The sequence below is a fragment of the Pleurodeles waltl genome, chromosome 12, assembly GCF_031143425.1.
Source record: "Pleurodeles waltl isolate 20211129_DDA chromosome 12, aPleWal1.hap1.20221129, whole genome shotgun sequence".
In the NCBI taxonomy this organism is placed as follows: Eukaryota; Metazoa; Chordata; class Amphibia; order Caudata; family Salamandridae; genus Pleurodeles; species Pleurodeles waltl.
This window is the reverse complement of record NC_090451.1, coordinates 114,658,835-114,679,588: the sequence shown is the minus strand read 5'-3', so window position 1 is coordinate 114,679,588 and position 20,754 is coordinate 114,658,835. Positions and strand designations below refer to the sequence as shown.

At 44.0% G+C, this 20,754-nt stretch overlaps 3 non-coding genes across 3 annotated transcripts; all 3 read left to right on the top strand.

The window, feature by feature from the left end:
* Positions 1–1,202: 1,202 nt before the first annotated feature.
* TRNAS-GCU (transfer RNA serine (anticodon GCU)) lies at positions 1,203–1,284 on the top strand. Its single transcript has one exon. It is a non-coding gene; the product is annotated as a tRNA-Ser (tRNA).
* A 5,319-nt stretch (positions 1,285–6,603) lies between these two features.
* Positions 6,604–6,685, top strand: TRNAS-GCU (transfer RNA serine (anticodon GCU)). The gene has a single exon. It is a non-coding gene; the product is annotated as a tRNA-Ser (tRNA).
* Positions 6,686–12,004: 5,319 nt separating this feature from the next.
* On the top strand, positions 12,005–12,086 carry TRNAS-GCU (transfer RNA serine (anticodon GCU)). Its single transcript has one exon. It is a non-coding gene; the product is annotated as a tRNA-Ser (tRNA).
* The last annotated feature ends 8,668 nt before the right edge of the window (positions 12,087–20,754 follow it).

The window sequence follows — 20,754 nt, the reverse complement described above, 5'->3', positions numbered from 1 at the left end:
ATCAAACACCGGTGTCACCAGTCAGCTGACCTGGACTGGACTCACGTGTCCTGGGCCAGATATGTATCCACCATACTAGCTACTGACGATGGGTCTGCTTGCAGAGGGCGTAGGTTAAGCAAAAATGAACACAAGCAAAAACTAGACAAAACATATGAGGGTGACGTACAGGTATGACACCCGTGACCTTATTGGTCTTGCCAGCTACCCAACTGAGGTTACATACATCTCCTAATCGTGGAGCTGTTTTTCTGTCTCCTCGGCGGGAATCTGTTTTTTTTTTCTGTTTTGAAGACGGAAAGGTAGCAGCGCGTTGCAAGAACTTTCCTTTGAAACGAGACATTATAGAGGGGGGTGGGGGGCATAAGGAGGCATTTTCTTCCTCGCACTGAGATCAAACAATGGCGGTATTAACACCAGACTCTAACCAACTGAGCTATCAAAACATCAGACTCTAACCGACTGAGCTAACCAACCTTGCTCATGTAGCATCTTCTCGTGACACTGAAAGGGAGGATGTACAACACACACCAGGCTTCACATTGAAGAAAACACAAAAGCCGAGATACGTGGAGGCGATGTGTGGTAGTGATTGGTCACACGTTTTGAGGTCACGGGGCACTGGTTACATTGCCTCTCAGTGACATCACTTCCTCTGAGGGACAGGTTCACTTTTGAAATGGTCTCTTGATGCCAATAAATACATCACAGCTTCTTATTGGCAGGTTTAGTGACATCATTGTTTCTGATTCGTAGTGACGTCACGGCCTCTTGTTGGTAGGTTTAGTGACACAAGTGCCTTTCACCGGCAGGGGCCAGGCTGCATCTCTGTGGTAGGATCATTTATAGCAGTTCCTGACGGTGGCCTGTTAGTGACAGGCAGGTGGTGTCTCTGCCACAGTTTTTGAGTCAGTGCCATCAGTGGCTCCTTTTGTCCGTGTCGTTACCCCATCAGTGGCCAGTGACATAATGTTCTCCAAGTTAATCTGCCCTTAGACCCCTCACACTTAAGGCATATTGACTAACACACTGTGCACTGGGACTGTTTTCGGCATGTGAGGTACCATTAATTATTTATTATTATGAACTATTTATATTATTCAGTAAAAACACAAGATTCCTTGTTCTATACCTAACCCATTTCACACGCCTCTACTGTCCGTCACCAGATATAGAGAGCTGGTAAAGGTCAGTCTACAGTGGACGAGGTGGCCGAGTGGTTAAGGCGATGGACTGCTAATCCATTGTGCTCTGCACGCGTGGGTTTGAATCCCATCTTCGTCGAGTGTTTTGCTTTACTATGCATGGTGTGTGTTTCCGTAAAATACTGCATTCACCAACATCCATATTTCTTGAAAAAGAATAGGATTGGTTGTCCTTGCTAGTCAACTCCGACCCTCAAGGCTCAACCACCACTCCCTTCAAAGCTGTGATTCTGAACAAAATCACTCAATTTGTGACTAAAACGACAACAACAACAACAACAAAAAACAACCTGACCTTGTGTAATCTGATGCTCACGTAAAGAGCTCCAATACCATTGGACCGAGCTCACGCTATAGTTTGCAGCTTTATAACGTTCGCGTTATATTAAAAAAAGCTGGAGGCAGCGCGAACTCGGCCACAATACACGTCACATTCATTTCTTATTTGCACAGAATCACATGTTGAGTCCACGCCAAGACTCCGACCACTTTTCTATTCTGTAGCAAATCAATTCAATCACCGCATTTTCCCTCTCTCCTCCATTCACTGTTGTATCGAGGACCAGATTTATAACCCCCTTTTTGTTTTTCCTGTACTTGTCAATCATATTTTTACTGTGCTTTGCATTTATAAACTTTTCTAAGCTGTGCCAATTCCATAAATGGCCTGCAGATGTCGCTGTGCTACACCCAGTAGAAATCTCCTGCCCTGGTGAGGCAGGTGAACTGCACCATAGGCAGCTCCAGGAAACTGCATCTGTGAAACAGTCAATTACAGATCTAGATAGAATTTAGTGTTTTAGGAGGTGCTGCTCATGCTGTCACCATATGATTCACGATGCAATAAGGAGCAGTCACCACTCTTTATTATTGTGTGGACACGTTAATTCTCACGCAAATCTGATAGAATGACGTAAATGATCCTTTGTGCAATATTATGTGATGATGCCAAATGCTACTTTGGTATTCCTCTGTGCCGTAAGAGTCGTCGTCGTTTTACACGTAGTTTAGAGATGAAAAGGAAATGGATTTCCATGTGAGATCTGGTAAAACTGGTCTCGTCCCTGGGTGGGCTCGAACCACCAACCTTTCGGTTAACAGTCGAACGCGCTAACCGATTGCCACAGAGACGGTGTAGTAACAGCCTTTCCGGTTGGGTTCTGTAACGAAGGACAAGGACCGTGTGTCACCACATTGTACAGTGTGGATGTGAATTGTGGCCGCGCAGTCAGCATTAACTGATTATCTCAAGCACCACAAAGCTACACATTGCTATGGAAATGACCTACTCTTCAAGGTAATCTCTGGGGTTTTTCGGGAGGGGGTTGTAAAGGCGCATTTCAGTCGATACTGGGGAGCGCTTTGGATTTAAGTCTTATTGTTAATCTATGTTGTGTGGCAGTGACACAGGTTTGGCACTGTTCAGTGGCTTTGTCATTGCAGGTTTCAAATCCAGGGGTAATTGCACTTCACTGAATTTTATGAAGGTGGCTCAACCTCTGCCAGGTGGGCTCTCTTGAATGTCAGATGCTGAGATCTTAGGCCAAAGTTTGTCTATTTTGTCTCAAGAAAGCATAGAGTGTTCCACAATCATTACAAATGGACACAATTGAGGAGCTTGGAGTGAAGGTAGCTTGCTGGTGGTCCCTTGACTAGTCCTTGGGCGAGGAAGACTGATTATACAGGACAAGTTGGAAAGGGATTGATGGAGGGGAAATCCTAATGTTCTAATCACAGATCAAGGGGAGGTTTGATTTCCTTAAGCACCTGTCCAGGGGCTCGTCAACATTTCAGGAGGAGTTTATATGTGCAGGATGTATTGCTCGTCGATGCAGATGAGTGTATAGTTAGTTGGGCTTCTCATAGGGGTGAAGCAGTGTTCACCGACAAGACCAGGATATCTGAGGGTGCACAGACCTGCACAGGAGTGCCAGAGCATAGATGGCAGCACTTGGACAGGTTCTGGCCCACATACTGACTAGTTTCTTAGCCAGTAGTTTCAATTTTATGGTTGTATGAAATTCGTGTAAAGTCTTTTGACATAAATAATGCAGCAGTTAGGAAGAATTATAAAAAAAATTGGGCAATAAAAAGATGGCACAAGGATGCACTTCACACTATAAAACAGAACGAAAACACAAGAGTTGCAAACAGCAGTCATTCACATTCTGTTCTTTGATGTTGTTCCAATGTTCCAACTACAGAATAAACATTTGGATTATCTGTGTATTGTGAAGCAATTGGATCCGGCGTGGTTGATGCAAGTGCATGCCTAATCTCTAAAGGTTGGCTCGGCTGCCACTTTGAGTACCGGTACTCAGGAGGAGAAAAAAAGTGCCTGTACTCAGTACCTGCGAGCACCGGTGCATTTAAAGCCCGGAGGACAGTGTATTAAAGCCGATTGTATACAAAGAGTTAAAGACGTGGCATGATGGGTGAACATTTCCACGTGAAACACCAGGGGCGGGCAGGAGCCCCTGCAGCTGCTTCCAATGAAGGACCCAGTGAACTGTTCTAGTTCACACATGAACAATTGATGCAGCGCGCTCTGTTTGCACAAATGTGTGTTTAGGCTGATTTGTAATCTTTGAAAATACTTCAGAATTTACATAATAAAAATAAATGTACAAACACAAACGTGCATTAGCCAGGAATTGAAATCGGACCTCCCGCATGCCAGGGGAGAATTCTACCACTGAGCCAGCAATGCTTCATGCAGTCAGAGGCAGGAGACTGTTCATAGAAGAATCCCATTCTCTAAAGACCATGATTTCTATATTTATTTTTGTCGTTGTATTATTGCAGACAACTGGCAAGCAGTTCTTGTCAATGTGTACTACAGAATTACAAAGTGCACAGTGGTTAAGTGCCACCTTACCACACCTTCAGTCAGCCTTAGTGTTTTTTTATCCATATGCGTCTTTCGAATTGACATGTTTTCAGCACATTCATACACTTTTAAGAGCGAAACAATACAATTTCCAGAATGCCGGTTTTGCTGTGGCAAATATTAGGGTCAGTTGAAGATGGCTCACCGCAATGTAACATTTTGTAGCAACTGGAGATTACAAATTTTTCTAGCTTTGCCTTAAGAATTTTAGATTCTATTGAGGACACGGAGGCGAGGATTACGCTTCTCAATCTTTCCTACTAAAAAGAACAGCAGCCTATAAAAAAGCAGTAAACACTTATTGAGGCTGTGAACCCCGCCTCCCATGACCACGAATAGCAGACCAACATAGTCTATAAACTGGTGAGGCATCATCTGACTTCCTCTTTCTTTGTATACTGGCTATACCATTCAGTGCCCACGTCCAGAAACAGTCTCCTGACCGCAAGGAACATCAACCAAGGATTCATACTTGCCAAAAAGAAAAAAGGATGTTCCACCAAAACTAAACCCTTTTTTGGAATCAGATTCTAAAAAAAATAAAAAACATGAGGAGACAAGTATATTAAAACCAGTAATTTCAGGGGTGGGAAATATGCTTGCATCACAAACCAAATTGTGTAAATAACATTTTAATTCAATGTATTTACTGGGTGGGATAATCCTGGTCTCCGTGTCCTTAATAGAATCTAAAATTCTTAACACAATTTTGTTTGCTATGTCGGGACCGGAGGCTCTGATTATGCTGGTTCAAGGCTGGCCCACCACCAAATTAGAAACATGCACTACTGGTTTATAATAAAACCTTTTAAACATGGGATTCCAGGAAGAAACTGTGCCATGTAATACAGAGTCCAACAGGTCACAGCACGCCAAGACTGTCTTTAGGACCTCAAGCAACACCAACACTCCTGACGCGCCCTGTTTTGAACTATTGACACCAACCACAAATCATCCTCAGCAGAGTGGATCAGCTCCAGATGAGGGACATGATTCCACCCGGTGTGCTGCCAGAATGTCACTGATCTGTGCGAGCCAGCATCTATGTCCTGAACCATTATGGTTAAATTATGAAGGTGAATGGAGATATCCTAGTCAGCCAACATCATCTGTCCATGTACTCACTGCTATCCTGCTGACTGACTATAGAGACTGATGGACTATGTGGTATCCTGTTTGTTTTGTTTCGTTTTCCACAGTTTGCACGTGTCTTTTTGTTTGGATTTTTCCAGGGATGTAGTGTCCTGCTGGGCATGTAATAAGGCAGCCCCTACCCAAGGGCCGTGCTAACACCCACTCCTCACCCATCAAACACCGGTGTCACCAGTCAGCTGACCTGGACTGGACTCACGTGTCCTGGGCCAGATATGTATCCACCATACTAGCTACTGACGATGGGTCTGCTTGCAGAGGGCGTAGGTTAAGCAAAAATGAACACAAGCAAAAACTAGACAAAACATATGAGGGTGACGTACAGGTATGACACCCGTGACCTTATTGGTCTTGCCAGCTACCCAACTGAGGTTACATACATCTCCTAATCGTGGAGCTGTTTTTCTGTCTCCTCGGCGGGAATCTGTTTTTTTTTTCTGTTTTGAAGACGGAAAGGTAGCAGCGCGTTGCAAGAACTTTCCTTTGAAACGAGACATTATAGAGGGGGGTGGGGGGCATAAGGAGGCATTTTCTTCCTCGCACTGAGATCAAACAATGGCGGTATTAACACCAGACTCTAACCAACTGAGCTATCAAAACATCAGACTCTAACCGACTGAGCTAACCAACCTTGCTCATGTAGCATCTTCTCGTGACACTGAAAGGGAGGATGTACAACACACACCAGGCTTCACATTGAAGAAAACACAAAAGCCGAGATACGTGGAGGCGATGTGTGGTAGTGATTGGTCACACGTTTTGAGGTCACGGGGCACTGGTTACATTGCCTCTCAGTGACATCACTTCCTCTGAGGGACAGGTTCACTTTTGAAATGGTCTCTTGATGCCAATAAATACATCACAGCTTCTTATTGGCAGGTTTAGTGACATCATTGTTTCTGATTCGTAGTGACGTCACGGCCTCTTGTTGGTAGGTTTAGTGACACAAGTGCCTTTCACCGGCAGGGGCCAGGCTGCATCTCTGTGGTAGGATCATTTATAGCAGTTCCTGACGGTGGCCTGTTAGTGACAGGCAGGTGGTGTCTCTGCCACAGTTTTTGAGTCAGTGCCATCAGTGGCTCATTTTGTCCGTGTCGTTACCCCATCAGTGGCCAGTGACATAATGTTCTCCAAGTTAATCTGCCCTTAGACCCCTCACACTTAAGGCATATTGACTAACACACTGTGCACTGGGACTGTTTTCGGCATGTGAGGTACCATTAATTATTTATTATTATGAACTATTTATATTATTCAGTAAAAACACAAGATTCCTTGTTCTATACCTAACCCATTTCACACGCCTCTACTGTCCGTCACCAGATATAGAGAGCTGGTAAAGGTCAGTCTACAGTGGACGAGGTGGCCGAGTGGTTAAGGCGATGGACTGCTAATCCATTGTGCTCTGCACGCGTGGGTTTGAATCCCATCTTCGTCGAGTGTTTTGCTTTACTATGCATGGTGTGTGTTTCCGTAAAATACTGCATTCACCAACATCCATATTTCTTGAAAAAGAATAGGATTGGTTGTCCTTGCTAGTCAACTCCGACCCTCAAGGCTCAACCACCACTCCCTTCAAAGCTGTGATTCTGAACAAAATCACTCAATTTGTGACTAAAACGACAACAACAACAACAACAAAAAACAACCTGACCTTGTGTAATCTGATGCTCACGTAAAGAGCTCCAATACCATTGGACCGAGCTCACGCTATAGTTTGCAGCTTTATAACGTTCGCGTTATATTAAAAAAAGCTGGAGGCAGCGCGAACTCGGCCACAATACACGTCACATTCATTTCTTATTTGCACAGAATCACATGTTGAGTCCACGCCAAGACTCCGACCACTTTTCTATTCTGTAGCAAATCAATTCAATCACCGCATTTTCCCTCTCTCCTCCATTCACTGTTGTATCGAGGACCAGATTTATAACCCCCTTTTTGTTTTTCCTGTACTTGTCAATCATATTTTTACTGTGCTTTGCATTTATAAACTTTTCTAAGCTGTGCCAATTCCATAAATGGCCTGCAGATGTCGCTGTGCTACACCCAGTAGAAATCTCCTGCCCTGGTGCGGCAGGTGAACTGCACCATAGGCAGCTCCAGGAAACTGCATCTGTGAAACAGTCAATTACAGATCTAGATAGAATTTAGTGTTTTAGGAGGTGCTGCTCATGCTGTCACCATATGATTCACGATGCAATAAGGAGCAGTCACCACTCTTTATTATTGTGTGGACACGTTAATTCTCACGCAAATCTGATAGAATGACGTAAATGATCCTTTGTGCAATATTATGTGATGATGCCAAATGCTACTTTGGTATTCCTCTGTGCCGTAAGAGTCGTCGTCGTTTTACACGTAGTTTAGAGATGAAAAGGAAATGGATTTCCATGTGAGATCTGGTAAAACTGGTCTCGTCCCTGGGTGGGCTCGAACCACCAACCTTTCGGTTAACAGTCGAACGCGCTAACCGATTGCCACAGAGACGGTGTAGTAACAGCCTTTCCGGTTGGGTTCTGTAACGAAGGACAAGGACCGTGTGTCACCACATTGTACAGTGTGGATGTGAATTGTGGCCGCGCAGTCAGCATTAACTGATTATCTCAAGCACCACAAAGCTACACATTGCTATGGAAATGACCTACTCTTCAAGGTAATCTCTGGGGTTTTTCGGGAGGGGGTTGTAAAGGCGCATTTCAGTCGATACTGGGGAGCGCTTTGGATTTAAGTCTTATTGTTAATCTATGTTGTGTGGCAGTGACACAGGTTTGGCACCGTTCAGTGGCTTTGTCATTGCAGGTTTCAAATCCAGGGGTAATTGCACTTCACTGAATTTTATGAAGGTGGCTCAACCTCTGCCAGGTGGGCTCTCTTGAATGTCAGATGCTGAGATCTTAGGCCAAAGTTTGTCTATTTTGTCTCAAGAAAGCATAGAGTGTTCCACAATCATTACAAATGGCCACAATTGAGGAGCTTGGAGTGAAGGTAGCTTGCTGGTGGTCCCTTGACTAGTCCTTGGGCGAGGAAGACTGATTATACAGGACAAGTTGGAAAGGGATTGATGGAGGGGAAATCCTAATGTTCTAATCACAGATCAAGGGGAGGTTTGATTTCCTTAAGCACCTGTCCAGGGGCTCGTCAACATTTCAGGAGGAGTTTATATGTGCAGGATGTATTGCTCGTCGATGCAGATGAGTGTATAGTTAGTTGGGCTTCTCATAGGGGTGAAGCAGTGTTCACCGACAAGACCAGGATATCTGAGGGTGCACAGACCTGCACAGGAGTGCCAGAGCATAGATGGCAGCACTTGGACAGGTTCTGGCCCACATACTGACTAGTTTCTTAGCCAGTAGTTTCAATTTTATGGTTGTATGAAATTCGTGTAAAGTCTTTTGACATAAATAATGCAGCAGTTAGGAAGAATTATAAAAAAAATTGGGCAATAAAAAGATGGCACAAGGATGCACTTCACACTATAAAACAGAACGAAAACACAAGAGTTGCAAACAGCAGTCATTCACATTCTGTTCTTTGATGTTGTTCCAATGTTCCAACTACAGAATAAACATTTGGATTATCTGTGTATTGTGAAGCAATTGGATCCGGCGTGGTTGATGCAAGTGCATGCCTAATCTCTAAAGGTTGGCTCGGCTGCCACTATGAGTACCGGTACTCAGGAGGAGAAAAAAAGTGCCTGTACTCAGTACCTGCGAGCACCGGTGCATTTAAAGCCCGGAGGACAGTGTATTAAAGCCGATTGTATACAAAGAGTTAAAGACGTGGCATGATGGGTGAACATTTCCACGTGAAACACCAGGGGCGGGCAGGAGCCCCTGCAGCTGCTTCCAATGAAGGACCCAGTGAACTGTTCTAGTTCACACATGAACAATTGATGCAGCGCGCTCTGTTTGCACAAATGTGTGTTTAGGCTGATTTGTAATCTTTGAAAATACTTCAGAATTTACATAATAAAAATAAATGTACAAACACAAACGTGCATTAGCCAGGAATTGAAATCGGACCTCCCGCATGCCAGGGGAGAATTCTACCACTGAGCCAGCAATGCTTCATGCAGTCAGAGGCAGGAGACTGTTCATAGAAGAATCCCATTCTCTAAAGACCATGATTTCTATATTTATTTTTGTCGTTGTATTATTGCAGACAACTGGCAAGCAGTTCTTGTCAATGTGTACTACAGAATTACAAAGTGCACAGTGGTTAAGTGCCACCTTACCACACCTTCAGTCAGCCTTAGTGTTTTTTTATCCATATGCGTCTTTCGAATTGACATGTTTTCAGCACATTCATACACTTTTAAGAGCGAAACAATACAATTTCCAGAATGCCGGTTTTGCTGTGGCAAATATTAGGGTCAGTTGAAGATGGCTCACCGCAATGTAACATTTTGTAGCAACTGGAGATTACAAATTTTTCTAGCTTTGCCTTAAGAATTTTAGATTCTATTGAGGACACGGAGGCGAGGATTACGCTTCTCAATCTTTCCTACTAAAAAGAACAGCAGCCTATAAAAAAGCAGTAAACACTTATTGAGGCTGTGAACCCCGCCTCCCATGACCACGAATAGCAGACCAACATAGTCTATAAACTGGTGAGGCATCATCTGACTTCCTCTTTCTTTGTATACTGGCTATACCATTCAGTGCCCACGTCCAGAAACAGTCTCCTGACCGCAAGGAACATCAACCAAGGATTCATACTTGCCAAAAAGAAAAAAGGATGTTCCACCAAAACTAAACCCTTTTTTGGAATCAGATTCTAAAAAAAATAAAAAACATGAGGAGACAAGTATATTAAAACCAGTAATTTCAGGGGTGGGAAATATGCTTGCATCACAAACCAAATTGTGTAAATAACATTTTAATTCAATGTATTTACTGGGTGGGATAATCCTGGTCTCCGTGTCCTTAATAGAATCTAAAATTCTTAACACAATTTTGTTTGCTATGTCGGGACCGGAGGCTCTGATTATGCTGGTTCAAGGCTGGCCCACCACCAAATTAGAAACATGCACTACTGGTTTATAATAAAACCTTTTAAACATGGGATTCCAGGAAGAAACTGTGCCATGTAATACAGAGTCCAACAGGTCACAGCACGCCAAGACTGTCTTTAGGACCTCAAGCAACACCAACACTCCTGACGCGCCCTGTTTTGAACTATTGACACCAACCACAAATCATCCTCAGCAGAGTGGATCAGCTCCAGATGAGGGACATGATTCCACCCGGTGTGCTGCCAGAATGTCACTGATCTGTGCGAGCCAGCATCTATGTCCTGAACCATTATGGTTAAATTATGAAGGTGAATGGAGATATCCTAGTCAGCCAACATCATCTGTCCATGTACTCACTGCTATCCTGCTGACTGACTATAGAGACTGATGGACTATGTGGTATCCTGTTTGTTTTGTTTCGTTTTCCACAGTTTGCACGTGTCTTTTTGTTTGGATTTTTCCAGGGATGTAGTGTCCTGCTGGGCATGTAATAAGGCAGCCCCTACCCAAGGGCCGTGCTAACACCCACTCCTCACCCATCAAACACCGGTGTCACCAGTCAGCTGACCTGGACTGGACTCACGTGTCCTGGGCCAGATATGTATCCACCATACTAGCTACTGACGATGGGTCTGCTTGCAGAGGGCGTAGGTTAAGCAAAAATGAACACAAGCAAAAACTAGACAAAACATATGAGGGTGACGTACAGGTATGACACCCGTGACCTTATTGGTCTTGCCAGCTACCCAACTGAGGTTACATACATCTCCTAATCGTGGAGCTGTTTTTCTGTCTCCTCGGCGGGAATCTGTTTTTTTTTTCTGTTTTGAAGACGGAAAGGTAGCAGCGCGTTGCAAGAACTTTCCTTTGAAACGAGACATTATAGAGGGGGGTGGGGGGCATAAGGAGGCATTTTCTTCCTCGCACTGAGATCAAACAATGGCGGTATTAACACCAGACTCTAACCAACTGAGCTATCAAAACATCAGACTCTAACCGACTGAGCTAACCAACCTTGCTCATGTAGCATCTTCTCGTGACACTGAAAGGGAGGATGTACAACACACACCAGGCTTCACATTGAAGAAAACACAAAAGCCGAGATACGTGGAGGCGATGTGTGGTAGTGATTGGTCACACGTTTTGAGGTCACGGGGCACTGGTTACATTGCCTCTCAGTGACATCACTTCCTCTGAGGGACAGGTTCACTTTTGAAATGGTCTCTTGATGCCAATAAATACATCACAGCTTCTTATTGGCAGGTTTAGTGACATCATTGTTTCTGATTCGTAGTGACGTCACGGCCTCTTGTTGGTAGGTTTAGTGACACAAGTGCCTTTCACCGGCAGGGGCCAGGCTGCATCTCTGTGGTAGGATCATTTATAGCAGTTCCTGACGGTGGCCTGTTAGTGACAGGCAGGTGGTGTCTCTGCCACAGTTTTTGAGTCAGTGCCATCAGTGGCTCATTTTGTCCGTGTCGTTACCCCATCAGTGGCCAGTGACATAATGTTCTCCAAGTTAATCTGCCCTTAGACCCCTCACACTTAAGGCATATTGACTAACACACTGTGCACTGGGACTGTTTTCGGCATGTGAGGTACCATTAATTATTTATTATTATGAACTATTTATATTATTCAGTAAAAACACAAGATTCCTTGTTCTATACCTAACCCATTTCACACGCCTCTACTGTCCGTCACCAGATATAGAGAGCTGGTAAAGGTCAGTCTACAGTGGACGAGGTGGCCGAGTGGTTAAGGCGATGGACTGCTAATCCATTGTGCTCTGCACGCGTGGGTTTGAATCCCATCTTCGTCGAGTGTTTTGCTTTACTATGCATGGTGTGTGTTTCCGTAAAATACTGCATTCACCAACATCCATATTTCTTGAAAAAGAATAGGATTGGTTGTCCTTGCTAGTCAACTCCGACCCTCAAGGCTCAACCACCACTCCCTTCAAAGCTGTGATTCTGAACAAAATCACTCAATTTGTGACTAAAACGACAACAACAACAACAACAAAAAACAACCTGACCTTGTGTAATCTGATGCTCACGTAAAGAGCTCCAATACCATTGGACCGAGCTCACGCTATAGTTTGCAGCTTTATAACGTTCGCGTTATATTAAAAAAAGCTGGAGGCAGCGCGAACTCGGCCACAATACACGTCACATTCATTTCTTATTTGCACAGAATCACATGTTGAGTCCACGCCAAGACTCCGACCACTTTTCTATTCTGTAGCAAATCAATTCAATCACCGCATTTTCCCTCTCTCCTCCATTCACTGTTGTATCGAGGACCAGATTTATAACCCCCTTTTTGTTTTTCCTGTACTTGTCAATCATATTTTTACTGTGCTTTGCATTTATAAACTTTTCTAAGCTGTGCCAATTCCATAAATGGCCTGCAGATGTCGCTGTGCTACACCCAGTAGAAATCTCCTGCCCTGGTGCGGCAGGTGAACTGCACCATAGGCAGCTCCAGGAAACTGCATCTGTGAAACAGTCAATTACAGATCTAGATAGAATTTAGTGTTTTAGGAGGTGCTGCTCATGCTGTCACCATATGATTCACGATGCAATAAGGAGCAGTCACCACTCTTTATTATTGTGTGGACACGTTAATTCTCACGCAAATCTGATAGAATGACGTAAATGATCCTTTGTGCAATATTATGTGATGATGCCAAATGCTACTTTGGTATTCCTCTGTGCCGTAAGAGTCGTCGTCGTTTTACACGTAGTTTAGAGATGAAAAGGAAATGGATTTCCATGTGAGATCTGGTAAAACTGGTCTCGTCCCTGGGTGGGCTCGAACCACCAACCTTTCGGTTAACAGTCGAACGCGCTAACCGATTGCCACAGAGACGGTGTAGTAACAGCCTTTCCGGTTGGGTTCTGTAACGAAGGACAAGGACCGTGTGTCACCACATTGTACAGTGTGGATGTGAATTGTGGCCGCGCAGTCAGCATTAACTGATTATCTCAAGCACCACAAAGCTACACATTGCTATGGAAATGACCTACTCTTCAAGGTAATCTCTGGGGTTTTTCGGGAGGGGGTTGTAAAGGCGCATTTCAGTCGATACTGGGGAGCGCTTTGGATTTAAGTCTTATTGTTAATCTATGTTGTGTGGCAGTGACACAGGTTTGGCACCGTTCAGTGGCTTTGTCATTGCAGGTTTCAAATCCAGGGGTAATTGCACTTCACTGAATTTTATGAAGGTGGCTCAACCTCTGCCAGGTGGGCTCTCTTGAATGTCAGATGCTGAGATCTTAGGCCAAAGTTTGTCTATTTTGTCTCAAGAAAGCATAGAGTGTTCCACAATCATTACAAATGGCCACAATTGAGGAGCTTGGAGTGAAGGTAGCTTGCTGGTGGTCCCTTGACTAGTCCTTGGGCGAGGAAGACTGATTATACAGGACAAGTTGGAAAGGGATTGATGGAGGGGAAATCCTAATGTTCTAATCACAGATCAAGGGGAGGTTTGATTTCCTTAAGCACCTGTCCAGGGGCTCGTCAACATTTCAGGAGGAGTTTATATGTGCAGGATGTATTGCTCGTCGATGCAGATGAGTGTATAGTTAGTTGGGCTTCTCATAGGGGTGAAGCAGTGTTCACCGACAAGACCAGGATATCTGAGGGTGCACAGACCTGCACAGGAGTGCCAGAGCATAGATGGCAGCACTTGGACAGGTTCTGGCCCACATACTGACTAGTTTCTTAGCCAGTAGTTTCAATTTTATGGTTGTATGAAATTCGTGTAAAGTCTTTTGACATAAATAATGCAGCAGTTAGGAAGAATTATAAAAAAAATTGGGCAATAAAAAGATGGCACAAGGATGCACTTCACACTATAAAACAGAACGAAAACACAAGAGTTGCAAACAGCAGTCATTCACATTCTGTTCTTTGATGTTGTTCCAATGTTCCAACTACAGAATAAACATTTGGATTATCTGTGTATTGTGAAGCAATTGGATCCGGCGTGGTTGATGCAAGTGCATGCCTAATCTCTAAAGGTTGGCTCGGCTGCCACTATGAGTACCGGTACTCAGGAGGAGAAAAAAAGTGCCTGTACTCAGTACCTGCGAGCACCGGTGCATTTAAAGCCCGGAGGACAGTGTATTAAAGCCGATTGTATACAAAGAGTTAAAGACGTGGCATGATGGGTGAACATTTCCACGTGAAACACCAGGGGCGGGCAGGAGCCCCTGCAGCTGCTTCCAATGAAGGACCCAGTGAACTGTTCTAGTTCACACATGAACAATTGATGCAGCGCGCTCTGTTTGCACAAATGTGTGTTTAGGCTGATTTGTAATCTTTGAAAATACTTCAGAATTTACATAATAAAAATAAATGTACAAACACAAACGTGCATTAGCCAGGAATTGAAATCGGACCTCCCGCATGCCAGGGGAGAATTCTACCACTGAGCCAGCAATGCTTCATGCAGTCAGAGGCAGGAGACTGTTCATAGAAGAATCCCATTCTCTAAAGACCATGATTTCTATATTTATTTTTGTCGTTGTATTATTGCAGACAACTGGCAAGCAGTTCTTGTCAATGTGTACTACAGAATTACAAAGTGCACAGTGGTTAAGTGCCACCTTACCACACCTTCAGTCAGCCTTAGTGTTTTTTTATCCATATGCGTCTTTCGAATTGACATGTTTTCAGCACATTCATACACTTTTAAGAGCGAAACAATACAATTTCCAGAATGCCGGTTTTGCTGTGGCAAATATTAGGGTCAGTTGAAGATGGCTCACCGCAATGTAACATTTTGTAGCAACTGGAGATTACAAATTTTTCTAGCTTTGCCTTAAGAATTTTAGATTCTATTGAGGACACGGAGGCGAGGATTACGCTTCTCAATCTTTCCTACTAAAAAGAACAGCAGCCTATAAAAAAGCAGTAAACACTTATTGAGGCTGTGAACCCCGCCTCCCATGACCACGAATAGCAGACCAACATAGTCTATAAACTGGTGAGGCATCATCTGACTTCCTCTTTCTTTGTATACTGGCTATACCATTCAGTGCCCACGTCCAGAAACAGTCTCCTGACCGCAAGGAACATCAACCAAGGATTCATACTTGCCAAAAAGAAAAAAGGATGTTCCACCAAAACTAAACCCTTTTTTGGAATCAGATTCTAAAAAAAATAAAAAACATGAGGAGACAAGTATATTAAAACCAGTAATTTCAGGGGTGGGAAATATGCTTGCATCACAAACCAAATTGTGTAAATAACATTTTAATTCAATGTATTTACTGGGTGGGATAATCCTGGTCTCCGTGTCCTTAATAGAATCTAAAATTCTTAACACAATTTTGTTTGCTATGTCGGGACCGGAGGCTCTGATTATGCTGGTTCAAGGCTGGCCCACCACCAAATTAGAAACATGCACTACTGGTTTATAATAAAACCTTTTAAACATGGGATTCCAGGAAGAAACTGTGCCATGTAATACAGAGTCCAACAGGTCACAGCACGCCAAGACTGTCTTTAGGACCTCAAGCAACACCAACACTCCTGACGCGCCCTGTTTTGAACTATTGACACCAACCACAAATCATCCTCAGCAGAGTGGATCAGCTCCAGATGAGGGACATGATTCCACCCGGTGTGCTGCCAGAATGTCACTGATCTGTGCGAGCCAGCATCTATGTCCTGAACCATTATGGTTAAATTATGAAGGTGAATGGAGATATCCTAGTCAGCCAACATCATCTGTCCATGTACTCACTGCTATCCTGCTGACTGACTATAGAGACTGATGGACTATGTGGTATCCTGTTTGTTTTGTTTCGTTTTCCACAGTTTGCACGTGTCTTTTTGTTTGGATTTTTCCAGGGATGTAGTGTCCTGCTGGGCATGTAATAAGGCAGCCCCTACCCAAGGGCCGTGCTAACACCCACTCCTCACCCATCAAACACCGGTGTCACCAGTCAGCTGACCTGGACTGGACTCACGTGTCCTGGGCCAGATATGTATCCACCATACTAGCTACTGACGATGGGTCTGCTTGCAGAGGGCGTAGGTTAAGCAAAAATGAACACAAGCAAAAACTAGACAAAACATATGAGGGTGACGTACAGGTATGACACCCGTGACCTTATTGGTCTTGCCAGCTACCCAACTGAGGTTACATACATCTCCTAATCGTGGAGCTGTTTTTCTGTCTCCTCGGCGGGAATCTGTTTTTTTTTTCTGTTTTGAAGACGGAAAGGTAGCAGCGCGTTGCAAGAACTTTCCTTTGAAACGAGACATTATAGAGGGGGGTGGGGGGCATAAGGAGGCATTTTCTTCCTCGCACTGAGATCAAACAATGGCGGTATTAACACCAGACTCTAACCAACTGAGCTATCAAAACATCAGACTCTAACCGACTGAGCTAACCAACCTTGCTCATGTAGCATCTTCTCGTGACACTGAAAGGGAGGATGTACAACACACACCAGGCTTCACATTGAAGAAAACACAAAAGCCGAGATACGTGGAGGCGATGTGTGGTAGTGATTGGTCACACGTTTTGAGGTCACGGGGCACTGGTTACATTGCCTCTCAGTGACATCACTTCCTCTGAGGGACAGGTTCACTTTTGAAATGGTCTCTTGATGCCAATAAATACATCACAGCTTCTTATTGGCAGGTTTAGTGACATCATTGTTTCTGATTCGTAGTGACGTCACGGCCTCTTGTTGGTAGGTTTAGTGACACAAGTGCCTTTCACCGGCAGGGGCCAGGCTGCATCTCTGTGGTAGGATCATTTATAGCAGTTCCTGACGGTGGCCTGTTAGTGACAGGCAGGTGGTGTCTCTGCCACAGTTTTTGAGTCAGTGCCATCAGTGGCTCATTTTGTCCGTGTCGTTACCCCATCAGTGGCCAGTGACATAATGTTCTCCAAGTTAATCTGCCCTTAGACCCCTCACACTTAAGGCATATTGACTAACACACTGTGCACTGGGACTGTTTTCAGCATGTGAGGTACCATTAATTATTTATTATTATGAACTATTTATATTATTCAGTAAAAACACAAGATTGCTTGTTCTATACCTACAGCATGTTACACACCTCTACTGTTCGTTACCAGATATAGAGAGCTGGTGAACCACGGTGTACAGTGGACGAGGTGGCCGGGTGGTTAAGGCGATGGACTGCTAATCCATTGTACTCTGCACGTGTGAGTTCGAACCCCATCTTCGTCGAGTGTTTTGTTTTACTATGCATGGTGTGTGTTTCCGTAAAATACTGCATTCGCCAACATCCATATTTCTTGAAAAAGAATAGGATTGGTTGTCCTTGCTAGTCAACTCCGACCCTCAAGGCTCAACCACCACTCCCTTCAAAGCTGTGATTCTGAACAAAATCACTCAATTTGTGACTAAAACGACAACAACAAAAAACAACCTGACCTTGTGTAATCTGATGCTCACGTAAAGAGCTCCAATACCATTGGACCGAGCTCGCGCTGTAGTTTGCAGGTTTATAACGTTCGCGTTATATTAAAAAAAGCTGGAGGCAGCGCGAGCTCGGCCACATTACACGTCACATTAATTTCTTATTTGCACAGAATCACATGTTGAGTCCACGCCAAGACTCCGACCACTTTTCTATTCTGTAGCAAATCAATTCAATCACTGCATTTTCCCTCTCTCCTCCATTCACTGTTGTATCGAGGACCAGATTTATAACCCCCTTTTTGTTTGTCCTGTGCTTGTCAATCATATTTTTACTGTGCATTGCATTTATAAACTTTTCTAAGCTGTGCCAATTCCATAAATGGCCTGCAGATGTCGCTGTGCTACACCCAGTAGAAATCTCCTGCCCTGGTGCGGCAGGTGAACTGCACCATAGGCAGCTCCAGGAAACTGCATCTGTGAAACAGTCAATTACGGGTCTAGATAGAATGTAGTGTTTTAGGAGGTGCTGCTCATGCTGTCACCATATGATTCACGATGCAATAAGGAGCAGTCACCACTCTTTATTATTGTGTGGACACGTTACTCCTCACGCAAATCTGATAGAATGACGTAAATGATCCTTTGGGCAATATTATGTGATGATGCTAAATGCTACTTTGGTATTCCTCTGTGCTGTAAGAGGAGTCGTCGTCTTACACGTAGTTTAGAGATGAAAAGGAAATGGATTTCCATGTGAGATCTGGTAAAACTAGTCTCTTCCCTGGGTGGGCTCGAACCTCCAACCTTTCGGTTAACAGCCGAACGCGCTAACCGATTGCGCCACAGAGACGTTGTAGTAAGAGCCTTTCTGGTTTTGCTCTGTAACAAAGGACAAGGACCGTGTGTCACCACATTGTACAGTGTGGATGTGAATTGTGGCTGGCAGTCAGCATTAACTGATTATCTCAAGCACCACAAAGCTACACATTGCTATGGAAATGACCTACTCTTCAAGGTAATCTCTGGGGTTCTTCGGGAGGGGGTTGTAAAGGCGCATTTCAGTCGATACTGGGGAGCGCTTTGGATTTAAGTCTTATTGTTAATCTATGTTGTGTGGCAGTGACACAGGGTTGGCACCGTTCAGTGGCTTTGTCATTGCAGGTTTCAATTCCAGGGGTAATTGCACTTCACTGAATTTTATGAAGGTGGCTCAACCTCTGCCAGGTGGGCTCTCTTGAATGTCAGATGCTGAGATCTTAGGCCAAAGTTTGTCTATTTTGTCTCAAGAAAGCATAGAGTGTTCCACAATCATTACAAATGGCCACAATTGAGGAGCTTGGAGTGAAGGTAGCTTGCTGGTGGTCCCTTGACTAGTCCTTGGGCGAGGAAGACTGATTATACAGGACAAGTTGGAAAGGGATTGATGGAGGGGAAATCCTACTGTTCTAATCACAGATCAAGGTCAAGGGGAGGTTTGATTTCCTTAAGCACCTGTCCAGGGGCTCGTCAACATTTCAGGAGGAGTTTATATGTGCAGGATGTATTGCTCGTGTGATCCAGATGAGTGTATAGTTAGTTGGGCTTCTCATAGGGGTGAAGCAGTGTTCACCGACAAGACCAGGATATCTGAGGGTGCACAGACCTGCACAGGAGTGCCAGAGCATAGATGGCAGCACTTGGACAGGTTCTGGCCCACATACTGACTAGTTTCTTAGCCAGTAGTTTCAATTTTATGGTTGTATGAAATTCGTGTAAAGTCTTTTTACATAAATAATTCAGCAGTTAGGAAGAATTATAAACAAAATTGGGCAATAAAAAGATGGCACAAGGATGCACTTCACACTATAAAACAGAACGAAAACACAAGAGTTGCAAACAGCAGTCATTCACATTCTGTTCTTTGATGTTGTTCCAATGTTCCAACTACAGAATAAACATTTGGATTATCTGTGTATTGTGAAGCAATTGGATCCGGCGTGGTTGATGCAAGTGCATGCCTAATCTCTAAAGGTTGGCTCGGCTGCCACTATGAGTACCGGTACTCAGGAGGAGAAAAAAAGTGCCTGTACTCAGTACCTGCGAGCACCGGTGCATTTAAAGCCCGGAGGACAGTGTATTAAAGCCGATTGTATACAAAGAGTTAAAGGCGTGGCATGATGGGTGAACATTTCCACGTGAAACACCAGGGGCGGGCAGGAGCCCCTGCAGCTGCTTCCAATGAAGGACCCAGTGAACTGTTCTAGTTCACACATGAACAATTGATGCAGCGCGCTCTGTTTGCACAAATGTGTGTTTAGGCTCATTTGTAATCTTTGAAAATACTTCAGAATTTACATAATAAAAATAAATGTACAAACACAAACGTGCATTAGCCAGGAATTGAAATCGGACCTCCTGCATGGCAGGGGAGAATTCTACCACTGAGCCAGCAATGCTTCATGCAGTCAGAGGCAGGAGACTGTTCATAGAAGAATCACATTCTCTAAAGACCATGATTTCTATATTTATTTTTGTCGTTGTATTATTGCAGACAACTGGCAAGCAGTTCTTGTCAATGTGTACTACGGAATTACAAAGTGTACAGTGGTTAAGTGCCACCTTACCACACCTTCAGTCAGCCTTAGTGTTTTTTTATCCATATGCGTCTTTCGAATTGACATGTTTTCAGCACATTCATACACTTTTAAAAGCGAAACAATACAATTTCCAGAATGCCGGTTTTGCTGTGGCAAATATTAGGGTCAGTTGAAGATGGCTTACCGCAATGTAACATTTTGTAGCAACTGGAGATTACTAATTTTTCTAGCTTTGCATAAAGAATTTTAGATTCTATTGAGGACACGGAGGCGAGGATTACGCTTCTCAATCTTTCCTACTAAAAAGAACAGCAGCCAATAAAAAAGCAGTAAACACTTATTGTGGCTGTGAACCCCGCCTCCCATGACCACGAATAGCAGACCAACATAGTCTATAAACTGTTGAGGCATCATCTGACTTCCTCTTTCTTTGTATACTGGCTGTACCATTCAGTGCCCACGTCCAGAAACAGTCTCCTGACCGCAAGGAACATCA